At 50.2% G+C, this 14,507-nt stretch overlaps 1 protein-coding gene across 4 annotated transcripts in view; it reads left to right on the top strand.

Annotated features, from left to right (window-relative positions):
* Nucleotides 1-14,507, top strand: part of LOC115092724 (disintegrin and metalloproteinase domain-containing protein 20-like) — a 229,901-nt gene that overhangs the window by 106,561 nt on the left and 108,833 nt on the right. The gene's annotated exons all lie outside the window — the stretch shown is intronic.

Here is a 14,507-nt window from a genome sequence, read left to right as displayed (position 1 = left end):
CCACATCCCCTGGCAACAAATTCCAGAGTTTAATCGTGTGTTGAGTGAAAAAGAACTTTCTCCGATTAATTTTAACTGTGCTACATGCTAACTTCATGGAGTGCCCCCTAGTCCTTCTATTATCCAAGAATAAATAACAGATTCACCTTTACCCGTTCTAGACCTCTCATGATTTTAAACACCTCTATCATATCCCCTCCTCAGCTGTCTCATCTCCAAGCTGAACAGTTCTAACCTCTTCAGTCTTTTTTCATAGGGGAGCTGTTCCATCCCCTTTTATCATTTTGGTTGCCCTTCTCTGTACCTTCTCCATCGCAACTATATCTTTTTTTGAGAATCGGCGACCAGAATTGTACACAGTATTTAAGGTGTGGTCTCACCATGGAGCGATACTGAGGCATTATGACATTTTCCATTTTATTCACCATTCCCTTTCTAATAATTCCTATTTCAATGTATTATCCACTATGACGCCTAGGTCTCTTTCCTGGATGGTAGCTCATAATATGGAACCTAGCATCGTATAACTATAGCATGGGTTATTTTTCCCTATATGCATCACCTTGCACTTATCCATATTAAATTTCATCTGCAGTTTGGATGCCCAATTTTCCAGTCTCACAAGGTCCTCCTGCAATTTATCACAATCCGCACGAGGTCTGTATACTCTGCCTGGGGGCCTCCCATGATGTCCACGGGTGCCTCTATTGTGCCCAGATAACTCCCAATGGCCGTCGTTCCCATCTGGACAAGATGGAGGAGCTTTTTGGCGCCAAAATGTTAGCTCTATCGACTCCGGCATCGGAAATTTCGACACTGAGGGGCTGCGAAGAGCCCTCTGACTCACCATCGTGACCTACGTCCCGTCTGATTCCTCCCGGTGAGAGAGGCTCCAGGGGTCTGGCCCACTCCATCGTCAGGCCATTCCAAGGCATCCAGATCATTGGCTTCCTTGGCACCAGAGAAGGACCTGGCCAAGCACTGAGGAAAACACAGGCATTGGCACCAACAGTCATTGGCGATGGCCCCGGTGCCTAGTCCAGAGGGGCACCGGCCCAGACTGAGCACCCTTTGAAGCGATCCTGTGGAGAAGAGTCCCCATCCTCTTCTAAGCCTGGGAGTCCCAGGTGTTTCCCACCGACTATGGCGCTGGGCACTGAGCCTCTTCGGCCCCCCCATGGAGGCTCTGATAACACCTCGTCTTCCTTCTCCATCGTCTGTGTTTTCATCACCAGACTTCCAAGAGGAGTTGGACCGCAGGTTATAGCAGGCGGTGCTCTGAGCCCTCTGGGGCTTCGAACCGCCCCCCGGTGCCAAACCCAGTACCAGCACCGGAAGCACCTGCGCTGTTAGCGCCACTGCTGGAGCGTCTTGATGTCCTGCTGGGTGTCCTACTGACACAACCAATGTCCCGGGCCTCATTGGCTCCCCGTCGGCCACCAAGACCCCCCTCCGGAGCGATACCGATCCCCGGTTCCTCCAAGGAGTAAGATTCGGTGCCGTGCCCAAAGCCCCTCAATGGTGCCTCCATTCCCTGAGCCTGTCCCCAGGCCATCGGGACCTTTGGTCCCCTCGAGGCCTTTGGTGCCTCAAGTACCATCGATGGCCTTATGGCCTCTGGCACTAAAACCACCCTCAATGCTGCTGCCAAGGAGCATGGGCGCTGGCATCCCTCGCTGTCCCCCAGTGGGTGTCAATGAGGAGGATGTGCCATACAATCCCTGGGGTGGTGATACATCTGAATCTTTGAGGACTCTGGCGACTTGCTGTCCGAACATTCTCTGTTGGATGAAAGGCATCGCTCTCGCTCAGAAGACCTCTCCTTCGTGGGCTTTATCAGGGCCATGGCAGAGGCCATCCCTTTCTAACTCCTCACGGAGGAGGACGCTCGTCACAAAATGCTGGAGGTTCTCCAGTTTGTGGATGTCCCGAAGGACGTGGTGGCCATCCCAGTCCAAGAGATTCTTTTGGAACTCCTCTACAGGATCTGGGAGCATCCGGGCTCTGTCCCCCCAGTTAACCGGAAGACTGATGCCCTTTATCTGGTCCAACAGGCCCTGGGCTTTCAGAAACATCAATCTGTGGTCTTGGAGTCTGCCCTTAAAAAGGCCAAGAGGTCTCGCATGCATTCCTCTGCCCCTCCAGGCCAGGAACATAGGGCCCTGGATGCTCTAGGCAGGAGAGTGTTTCACGGGACAATGCTCATTGCCCGCATTACCTCCTACCGATTGTACATGGCTCAGTACAATAGGAACTTGTGGAAACAAGTTGAGGAACTGGTAGATCACCTGCCTCAGCAGCAGCAAGATGCACTGGAGGCAAAAGTCCAAAAGGGCCTGGAGGCCAGAAAACATGAAGTGAGGTTCACTTATGATGTTTCTGAGTCAGCGGCCAGGGTTTCAGCTGCAGGCATTAGTGCCCACCGCATGGCCTGGTTTCGAGCCTCCGCCCAGAGGTCCAAGAAATGCTGAATGACCTGCCCTGCACCGGAGAGAATCTCTTCGGGGACAAGGTCAGGGACACAGTCACTCAGTTCAAGGACCAAGCTGAATAGCCCTAACCTCTTTAGCCTTTTCCCATAGGGGAGCAGTTCCATCCCCTTTATCATTTTGGTCACACTTATCTGTACCTTTGTTGTGACCGTCGCTGTCCGACGTCTCCACTCCGCCCTCCTTACCTCTTTGGGAACCTCCTCCGGCGTTCCCGGACCGGCTAGACTCTGCCTTCCGCCATGTTCTCCTGAGGCCTAATAGCACGCACGCGGCACGGCCCCGACTCAAGTACCAGCAGTGGCGCTAACCTCAGTGGCGTCCCCCTGAGATGACGTTGTAATCTTCGGATATTTAAAGGTCTTTCATTTCGCTAACTAATTGAGTTAACAAAGGGATTCATACCTAGCTGCCTCCAGGTATCGCTGTGGACGCTCTCCACATACCTTGCTACTCTGCCTCCTCGGACTTTACCAGGGGTACCCGCTCCTCGGGGGCCTTGCTCTCTCTTTTACTTTTCAGGTCGCAGTCTGGAACCGGTACTCGCTCCTCGAGGGCCCACTTTCCCGGACCTGCTACTGATTACAACTTCTGCCAGGAAGTCACCGCTGCCTACAACACCAGTGAGTTACCATCTCTCTCTCAGAGCTTTCCCTGGAACCAGGTACTCGCTCCTCGAGGGCCTACTTCATTCCAGCTCCTGGGCTATTCTAAGAGACTACACTGTGAGTGTTAACATCAAGGTTCTGTTCCTGAACTCTGCATACTCTGCCTACTCACTATCTCAGTTTCTCTACAGCTCAGCCTTTCTAGGATCGCTGTTCCAGTGCCTTTCCAGCTCACTACTGCCACCTCTGGTGGTTCTCAAGAACTGTTTAAAAAAAGAACTTGTGTGTGTGTGTGTGTGTGTGTGTGTGTGTGTGTGCCTCCTAATTCTTGGCCTGACCGGTGGTCCCTCTCGGGATCTTCCCCCGTGGGCATGGTCATCTGCCACCGGCCCAAGGATCCACCCACAACCATCATGAATAATAACAGATCACTGACTCCATGGATCCGGCACAGCTCAATGCCTTGCAGGCCATACCCGGCCTGGCCCGACACATTGCAGAGCAGCAAGATGCCTTGGAGAAACATACTTCAGCATTCCATCAGCTACATACATAGAAGGTTCAAGGCACAGCTTGCAACCATGAAGGTCAGTTACAGGAAGTAACTTTAAAGACTGCTGTACCACTGGCAGCTCCAATCCGTTTTTCCGGAGAAATCCAGAAGACCTGGGGCTTTTTAAACCAGTGCTGCATGCATTTTATTTTACAGCCATCTTTATTTACTACGGCTCTCTCCAAGAATACCTACATCCTTTCCTACCTGGATGGTAGGGCCTTGTCTTGTGCATCTACCTTGTGGGAACGCAAGGACCCCATTTTGCAGGACATAGAAGGATTTATGGACTTATTTAAATCCGTTTTCGATGACCCTGCCCGAACTGCTGTTGCCGGTTCTGCTTTGATTGAATTGAAGCAAGGCAACAGATCATTGGCTGAATTTGCCATAGAATTCAAAACTCTTGCAGCAGAACTGTGCTGGGACCCCAAATGTCTCAAGACTCTCTTCTTCAGAGACCTGGATAACCATTTAAAGAACGAGCTGGCTGCTCGTGAAACACCTGACTCGCTGGATGAACTAGTAGCCTTGGCCACTCGGATTGATCACCGGCTCCAGGGCAAGGTGAAGGAACTCCGGCCTAAGGTGTTACCTAGGATGAAACAGGCTAGTGCTATACCTGCACCTCGGATGGTTCCAGTAATCCCTGCTGCTGATGTTGATGAACCGATGCAACTTGGTCATGGACATTTGACTTCCAAAGAGAGAAGACTCCGGATGAGGCGCGGACTATGCATGTACTGTGGTCATTCCGGCCACGACGTCTCTACATGCTCTATTCGTCCGGAAAACAGACTGGCCTAAGTCCTGCAGGAGGACTGTTCTTAGGCCTCACTATGCCCTCTCCTCCGCTCTCTCTCCCAGTCTCCTTGACCTACGGACCAGTCACGGTTCAGGCTCCTGCCCTGGTTGACTCAGGGGCAGGTGGCAACTTCATTCTCAGACGACTAGTGGAATACCTGAGGATTCCCCTCATCAAGTTGAAAGATCCACTACTGTTATCCTCCATTCATGGAGACCCCTTACCGGGCGACGTGACTTGCCAAACCGCACCAGTTACTCTCCGCACAGGAGGTCTCCACATGGAATCGCTCTCCTTCTTTGTATTAGAAAGGGCCATGCACCCTATCGTCCTGGGATTACCCTGGTTGCAAGTGCACCAGCCCCAATTCGACTGGGCATCCTTTGATCTCTCCTGCTGGGGCCCAGAATGTCATGGGAGGTGCCTTAAGGAAATTTCGCCTATCATCTGCATGCCTACGACTCCAGTGATGCCAGGACTGCCGCCCCAAAATGCGTCCTTTGCGGACGTATTTTCCAAAGAAGCAGCTGATCTTCTTCCTCCACATAGGCCCTATGACTGTGCCATAAGACTGAAGCCCAATGCAGAGCCACTGAAAGGACTGGTATACCCTTTCTCAGCCATTGAGAATAAAGCAATGTCAGAATACATTGAAGAAAATCTCCAGAAGGGCTTTATTCGACCATCAAAGGCGCAGGCTTTTTCTTTGTGGGGAAGAAGGACTGTACCCTACGTCTATGTATCGATTACCGAGGTCTTAATGAGATCACAATCAAAGACCGTTACCCCTTGACGTTAATCTCTGAGCTGTTTGACCGGCTGCAAGGGGCCCAGATATTTTCAAAGTTTGACCTGAAGGGGGCCTACAACCTCATTCGCATTCGGAGTGGCGATGAAAGGAAAACGGCCTTCAACACGCGAGATGGCCACTTCGAGTATCTTGTAATGCCGTTCAGGTTGTGCAATGCACCCGCCATTTTCCAAAATATGATGAACGACATCTTGCGGGACCTACTGTACAAGAATGTTATGGTCTGCCTGGACGACATACTAATCTTCTCCCAGGATTTGGACACCCACATTGCAGATTTCAAGCAAGTACTCCACTGTCTTCGCGAACACCGGCTGTACGCCAAACTCTCTAAGTGTGAATTTCACAAAGACTCAGTGCCTTTCTTAGGCTACATCGTGTCAAAAGAAGGCTTCCAAATGGACCCTCACAAACTTGAAAGTATCAAGAACTGGTCCCAACCCACCAGCCTAAAAGCTTTAAGGAGATTCCTGGAGTTCACCAACTATTATTGAAGCTTTATAAAGAACTATTCTTCTTTAACCATATCCTTGACTGCGATGACCCGCAAGGATGCCAACACTTCAAAATGGTCAGCGGAGGCCATTTCCACGTTCAAGAAATTGAAGACTGCCTTCTCCACAGAACCATGCTTGTGGCAACCAGACCCAAACAAGCCCTATATCGTTGACGCTGATGCTTCAGATGTGGGTGTAGGGGATGTGTTGAGCCAAACAGGAGACTCGAAAGCCTTACGTCCCTGTTCTTTCTTCTCACGAAGATTTTCTCCAGCCGAGAGAAACTATGGGATCGGCGATAAAGAGCTCTGGGCAATAAAGCTTGCATTCGAGGAATGGCGGCCTTTGCTCGAAAGCGCTCAACATCAAATAACCGTATTCACAGATTATAAAAATCTAGAGTATCTCCGCCAGGCACATCGTCTGAATTACAGACAGGCCAGATGGTCCTTATTTTTAATCGTTTTGATTTTGTGTAGAAGTACCGCCCTGGAGATAAAAATACCAGAGCAGACGCGCTGTCACGCTCCTTTCATTCAGAGGATGTGCCTGATGAGCCACAGCACATAATTGACCCGAAGAAGATCCTCTTGGCATCCACTCAGTCTGTACCCACTGGTAAAACCATTGTTCCAAAAAGACTCAGGAAGAAAGTGCTCTTCTGGGCGCATGATTCCAAGCTGGCTGGCCATCCTGGCCAACACCGTACTCTGCTCAAGATACAGAAGCTGTATTGGTGGCCTACCATCAAAAAGGATACCTATTCCTACGTGGCATCCTGCACCAATTGTGCTAAGAACAAACCTGCTTCTGGACAACCATGGGGTCAGATGCAACCACTGCCAGTTCCGGAATGACCCTGGTCGCACATCGCTACTGTCTTTGTAGTCGATTTACCTACTTCCGGAGGAATGAATACCATCTGGGTGACAGTGGATCGATTTAGTAAGATGGCACACTTCGTGACGCTCCCTGGCATACCTTCAGCCTTGGAGCTTGCAAAGCTTTTCATAAAGCACATATTCTGCCTCCACGGACTACCTTCTCACATCATCTCCGACCATGGGTCCCAATTCACGGCACGATTCTGGAGGGCCTTGTGCAATTTGTTTGACAACTCTCTAGACTACACCTCAGCCTATCAGCCGCAGTCGAATGGCCAGACGGAACGGATGAATCTAACAGTGAAGCAGTTTATTCGAGCTTATCTCACGTCCCGATAGAATAACTGGGCCGAATTGCTTCCATGGGCTGAATTCGCCATCAACTCTATGGACGTTCCCCCAACACCGCCACTTCCACTGAAGCTCTCAGTGATGTCCCCAGCAGCTCAATCCACTGCTGATGATATCCATAATTTGTGGGTTCAGACAAGGGACATGCTAATCAAAGCGAGTTATTGTGCTAAGAAGTACTACGATGCGCACCATTCGCAAGCTCCAGTCTTCAAGCCAGGAGACAAGGTCTGGTTGCCAACCAAGCACCTCAGAATTAAACTACCCTCCTCTTGGTTTGCGCCTCGCTACGTGGGACTATTCCCAGTCCTTCAACGTATTGGCAAAGTCACCTGGCGTCTGAAGCTACCACGGGGTCTCAACATCCATAATGCTTTCCACATTTCACTTCTAAAACCTCTCATACTCAGCAAATTTACTTCCAAATCTCATGATGCACCTGTCATCAATGCAGAAGATGACTTAGAGTACAAAGTCGAAGGGATTCTGAATGTTCGGAAAAGAGGCTGTACTTATGAATACCTCCTATCATGGGAGAGTTTTCGGCCCCGAAGAAAACTCTTGGGAACTCAGATCAATATCTTGGACAAAGAGATGCCTCGACAATTCCACATCGCGCATCCTTCAAAACCAAACCTGGTACCCGAAGAGAAGATCACCCTTTGAAGGGGGGTACTGTTGCGACCGTCGCTGCCCGACGTCTCCACTTCGCCCTCCTTACCTCTTTGGCGACGCCCTCCGGGGTTGAAGTTTGGCTGCCGCGGTGTCATCTTGCCGACCTCCTCTGGCGTTCCCGGACCGGCTAGACGCTGCCTTTCGCCATTTCTCCTGAGGCCTAAGGGCGCGCGCGCCGCCCCGACTCAAGTACCAGCAGTGGCGCGAACCTCAGGGGCGACCCCCTGAGATGACGTCATCATCTTCAGATATTTAAAAGTCTTTCATTTCGCTAACTAATCGAGTTAACAAAGGGATTCATACCTAGCTGCCTCCAGGTATCGCTGCGGATGGGATTCGCTCTCCGCATACCTTGCTACTCTGCCTCCTTGGGCTTTACTAGGGGTACCCGCTCCTCGGGGGCCTCGCTGTCTCTTTTACTTTTCAGGTTGCAGTCTGGAAATGGTACTCGCTGCTCGAGGGCCCACTTTCCCGGACCTGCTACTGAATACAACTTCTGCCAGGAAGCACCGCTGCCTACAACACCAGTGAGTTACCATCTCTCTCTCAGAGCTTTCCCTGGAACCAGGTACTCGCTCCTCGAGGGCCTACTTCATTCCAGCTCCTGGGCTATTCTAAGAGACTACAGTGTGAGTGTTAACATCAAGGTTCTGTTCCTGAACTCTGCATACTCTGCCTATTCACTATCTCAGTTTCTCTACAGCTCAGCCTTTCTGGGATCGCTGTTCCAGTGCCTGAGGGACTACAGCCCAGCCGGGCTCTTCCAGCTCACTACTGCCACCTCTGGTGGTTCTCAAGAACTGTTTAATAAAAGAACTTGTGTGTGTGTGTGTGTGTGCCTCCCAATTCTGAGCCCTGACCGGTGGTCCCTCTCGGGTTCTTCCCCCGTGGGCGTGGTCATCTGCCACCAGCCAAGGATCCACCCACAACTATCACGAATAATAACAACCTTCTCCATCACAACTTATATCTTTCTTGAGATGTGGAGCCCAGAATTGTACACAGTACTCAAGGTGTGGTCTCACCGTGGAGCGATACAGAGGCATTATGACATCTTCCATTTTATTCACCATTCCTTCCTAATAATTCCTAACATTCTGTTTGCTTTTTTGACTGCCCAGCAATCACACTGAGCTGTGAAGCCTAGATCTCTTGTCCTGGGCGGTAGCCTCCTAGTATGGAACCTAACATCGTGTAACTACAGCATGGGATATTTTTCCCTATATGCTTCATCTTACACGTAACCACATTAAATTTCATCTGCCCATTTGAATGCCCAAGTTCCAGTCTCACAAGATCCTCTGATAATTGTGTAACATCTGCAAATTTGATAACTCACTTGTAGTTTTCCTTTCCAGATCAGTTATAAATGTATTGAAAGCACGGGTCCTAGAACAGATCCTTGAGGCACTCCACTGTTTACCCTTTTCCATTGAGAAAAATTGTCCATCTAATCCTTCTCTTCCTATATGTTCTGTGATTTTGATCTTTAGAACACTTTCCACTATTTTTCCTGGCACTGAAGTCAGGCTAACTTGTCTGTAGTTTCCCGGATCACCCCTGGAGCCCTTTTTAAATATTGGGGTTACATTAGCCACCCTCCAGTCTTCAGGTACAATGGATGATTTTAGTGATAATTACAAATTTTAACTAATAGATCTGAAATTTCATTTTTGAGTTCCTTCAGAACTCGGGGGTGTATACCATCCGGTCTAGGTGATTTACTACTCTTCAGTTTGTCAATCTGGCCTACCACATCTTCTGATTTGGTTCAGTTCATCTGAATCATTACCCATGAAAACCTTCTCCGGAAAGGGTATCTCCCCAACATGTTCTTCAGCAAACACCGAAGCAAAGAAATCGTTTAATCTTTCTGCAATGGCCTTATCTTCTCTAAGTTCCCCTTTAACCCCGCGATCATCTAATGGTCCAACTGGCTCCCTCGCAGGCTTTCTGCTTCGGATATATTTAAAAACGTTTTTACTGTGAGTTTTTGCCTCTATGGCCAACTTCGTTTCAAATTCTCTCTTAGCCTGTCTTATCAATGTCTTACATTTAACTTGCCAGCACTTATGCTTTTTCCTATTTTCTTCTGTTGGATCCTTCTTCCAATTTTTGAATGAAGATCTTCTGGCTAAAATAGCCTCTTTCCCCCTCACCTTTTAACCATGTTGGTAATTGTTTAGCCTTCCTTCCACCTTTCTTAATGTGTAGAATACATATACGGGCGGATTTTAAATGCCCTGGCCGCGTAAATCCGGCCGGATTTATGCGAGCAGGGCCCTCGCGTGCCGGCACGCCTATTTTACATAGGCCGCCGGCGCGCGCTTGTGTAGGGGCGTGCCGGGGGCGTGGCCAAATGATGCGGTGTTTCGGGGGCATGACGCGGCATTTGGGGGCGGGCCCGGGGGCATGGCGCCGGCCCGGGGCGTTCCGGGGGCATGGCCGCGCCCTCCGGAACAGCCCCCGGGTCGGGTCTTGGCGCGCCAGCAGCCCGCTGGCACGCGTGGATTTACGTCTGTTTCCGGTAGGCATAAATCCATGGATAAAGGTAGGGGGGGTTTAGATAGGGCCGGGGGGGTGGGTTAGGGAAGGGAGGGGAAGGTGAGGGGAGGGCGAAAGAAAGTTCCCTCCGAGACCGCTCCGATTTCGGAGCGGCCTCGGAGGGAACGGATGCAGGCTGTGCGGCTCGGCGCGCGTAGACTGCCCAAAATCGGCAGCCTTGCGTGCGCCGATCCCGGATTTTATAAGATACGCGCGGCTACGCAGCGAGACACCGGTGCTGCCCAACCAGCATCAACTACTCCGAAGATGTCGACATCTTCCTCATTGCCTCAGGAGAAGGACCGAGGAGAACATCGTGAAAGAGGTTGACACCGGCATCGGAAGGCTCAATCTGCTGATCCAGGCAAGCCCTCGGAATCAGCACTCGACAGAGCCACCGACAAAGAAATCCCGTCCAGAGAAGGCCCCATCCTCCTCTGTGACTGGGTCACCGAGGCGTTCCCCACCTTCAACCGGGCAGGGTGCCATGACTCCACTTTTTCCGGTGGATTCCTCCGGCTATGCCTCTATTGCCTCCTACTCCGGAGCCTGGGTTGTTTAGCCCCAGGCCTCCATGAGGATTGGATCGGATGATTCAGAGGCCATCAGGAAAGCACTGCAGGTATTCCAGCCTCCATCGAAGCCGGGTTTACCGAGTGGCCCCGAGCTGGTCACCGATTCAATTCCCATGGCGCTCGCACGCCCGCTACTAGGTAAACTGGGTGCGTTGATCGGTGCCCCTTCCACCGCTGGAACCAAGGAGACCAGTATGCCATCTTCCTTCGACGCCGATACCTTTGTCATCGGATGGCGATGAAACACTGATACCCATACTGTCGTCTGGAATCCTGCCACCATCTTATCCATTGATGTCGCCGGTTCCATCGGTGCCTCCATCGATGCCTTCAGTGCCTCTCTCAATGCCATCAATGCCCAGGCCTGGCCCTTCGGGAATGATGCCATTTCTTCCCTCTGAAGATCCTCGGGGAGCTGGTGATCAACCGTATGATCCCTGGACTGATGATTCTTCCCAGGATACAGATGATCTGCCTTCACAGCCCTCTCCCCCTGAAGAGAGAAGGCATTCACCTCCAGAGGATCTGTCTTTTATTAACTTCATTAAAGAGATGTCTGAGACAATTCCATTTCAGCTTCAGACAGAAGAGGATTCAAGGCACAAGATGCTGGAAATACTCCATTTCCTTGATGCCCCTAAGGAAATCGTCTATTCCGATTCATGAAATCTTAATTGATCTTCTAAAGAGGAATTGGGAGCACCCAGGTTTGGTTCCACCTGTCAACCGTTAAGACAGATGCCACCTATCTTGTCTCTCTTGTACAGTTCAGCTCCTGGGCTTCAAAGATCACAACTGGATCATCACTCTGTGGTTGTGGAATCAGCCCAGAAAAAGGCACGGCATTTCAAACCTCATTCCTCCATACTTCCAGGGAAGGAGCAAAAACCCCTGGATGCTTTTGGCAGACAGGTCTTTCATGGCTCAATGCTTATATCTCGCATTGCTTCTTATCAGTTATATATGACTGAGTATAACAGAAACCTTTTAAAGAAATCCAGGATTTCTCTGAATCTTTACCTGACCAGTTCCAGGGTGACCTAAATGCTCTGGCTCACAAAGGCCTGGATGCGGGTAAGCATGAGGTTCGTGCTGCGTACAACATATTTGACCCTGCCTCTAGGGTGTCTGCAAGGGGGGGTTAGTGCATGAAGGTGGGCCTGGTTGAAATCCTCAGACCTAAGACCAGAGGTACAGGACAGATTGGCTGATCTGCCCTGTGCTGTGGATAATCTCTTCAGAGAAAAGATCCAGGAGACTGTGGCGCAGCTAAAGGATCACCATGAAACGCTGCGTCAACTTTCCTGCAATGCCTGCTGATTTCTCATCCACATCCAAGAGAATATTCAGGCGAGATTCTAGAGGCCAGCTTACAAACCAAGAAGGTATTATCCTCCGGCTTCCAGAGGTCGCCTTTCCAAGCCTTATTCAAAAAGGTCAGTCCAGACAATCCCAATCTCAAAAGCTCCCAGCCAGCTCCTCAGCCGGGACAGCATCAGGATTTTGACTCCTTCCTGGAGAGCATAATGCAACCTCCTCTACCATCTGTACTGGTCGGCGGCAAGATTGTGCCACTTCACCACATTTGGCACACAGTCACACCGATCAGTGGGTGTGACGGTAGTCACTCAGGGTTACACCTCAACTCCTGACTGTACCGGCGGACTCCCACCTCGGCTGACGTGGGGATCGTCCGACCACTCTCCCCTTCTAGAACAGGAGGTTTCGACCCTCCTCCAATCCTGGGCACTAGAACCAGTGCCCCTCTCCCAACAGGGGCAGGGGTTCTATTCCCAGTATTTCCTCATCCCAAAAAAAGTAAGGTGGCGTACGTCCAATCCTGGACCTTCGCGCCCTAAACAAGTATCTACAAAGGGAAAAATTCAAGATGATAACCTTGGGCTCTCTACTTCCTTTTCAAAAAAAGGAGATTGGCTGTGCTCTCTGGACCTCTAGGGCGCATACACACATATCTCCATTGTTCCATCTCATCGCAAATTCCTGCGATTCCTGGTCGGCCCTCGTCACTTCCAGTATCGTGTACTGCCATTCGGCCTAGCGTCCGCTCTATTAGTCCTTTACCAAGTGCCTCGTGGTGGTTGCAGCCTTCCTCAGGAGTCAGGGTGTCCCATGTCTACCCTTATCTTGACGATTGGTTGATAAGGGCTCTGACTCAGCAAGCCACTTTGGTTTTGCGTCTCACTCTACATACCCTGATCTCCCTAGGGTTTCTAATCAACTATCCCAAATCCAAGATAGTTCCATCCCAAACCCTATCCTTTATCGGGGCTGACCTAAGCACTATGCAGGCGAATGCCTTCCTCCCTCAGGATCGGGCTCTCACCCTGGCCTCTCTGACGCATCAATTGCAGACTCTAGTATCCTCAACTGCTCGTCACTTCCTTATACTGCTGGGTCACATTGCATCTGTGGTACATGTCACTCCGATGCCCACCTAGCCATGAGAGTAATGCAGTGGACCCTAAAATCCCAGTGGATTCAAGCTTGTCAACGATGTCCAGCATTGTTCACATTAACACACAGCTTCGCCTGTTGTTCGCCTGGTGGATACAACATTCCAGTCTTCTTCAAGGTACATAAGAACATAAGAACATGCCATACTGGGTCAGACCAAGGGTCCATCAAGCCCAGCATCCTGTTTCCAAGAGTGGCCAATCCAGGCCATAAGAACATGGCAAGTGCTCAAAATCTAAGTCTATTCCATGTTACCGTTGCTAGTAATAGCGATGTTTATTATCTAAGTCAACTTAATTAATAGCAGGTAATGGACTTCTCCAAGAACTTCTCCAATCCTTTTTTAAACACAGATATACTAACTGCATTAACCACATCTTCTGGCAACAAATTCCAGAGTTTAATTGTGCGTTGAGTGAAAAAGAATTTCTCCGATTAGTTTTAAATGTGCCACATGCTAACTTCGTGGAGTGCCCCCTAGTCTTTCTGTTATCCGATAGAGTAAAAACCGATTCACAGTCTTCCATTTCAGGCTCCAGAACCTCAAATTACCTTGGCAAACAGACGCTTCCAACGTAGGGTGGGGTGCTTATGTCGGCGACCTGGGAACCTGGTCTCCAGAGGAAGCCAAACATCAGATAAATTTCCTGGAGCTTCGGACGATCAGATATGCCCGCAAGGTCTTTCAGGATGGCCTTTCAAACAAGGCCATCCTGATTCAAACCGACATTCAGGTGGCGATGTGGTACATTAGCAAGCAAGGGGAAACGGGCTCCTACCTCCTGTGTCAGGAAGCTGCACAGATATGGACCCTCAACCCCACGGTAGCGGACACAATATTCCAACATTGGGTTTACCCTCACATAGACCTCTTTGCGTCAGTCCACAACCACAAAGTAGAAAACTTCTGCTCTCTAACTCGCAGCCACCACTCGAAACTGAGGGACGTGTTCGCCCTCTCGTGGGCCGGCGGTCTCCTCTATGCCTACCCTCCACTTCCACTCATATCAAAGAGTCTCATGAAATTACGGAGGGACAAGGGCGTAATTATTCTGCCACGCCAAATGTGGTTTTCAATCCTTCATGACTTGTCAGTACACCGGCACATTCCTTTGGGGAAGGATCCGCTTCTGATAACTCATAACGATGGATGCCTGTGCCATCCCAACCTCCAGGCCCTATCTCTGACAGCCTGGATGTTGAAAGGTTAATACTCGAAGCTCTTAACCTTTCAGAGTCG

The sequence above is a fragment of the Rhinatrema bivittatum genome, chromosome 5 (assembly GCF_901001135.1).
Source record: "Rhinatrema bivittatum chromosome 5, aRhiBiv1.1, whole genome shotgun sequence".
In the NCBI taxonomy this organism is placed as follows: Eukaryota; Metazoa; Chordata; class Amphibia; order Gymnophiona; family Rhinatrematidae; genus Rhinatrema; species Rhinatrema bivittatum.
The sequence above is the reverse complement of the archived record's forward strand: the minus strand, read 5'-3'. Positions and strand labels throughout refer to the sequence as shown.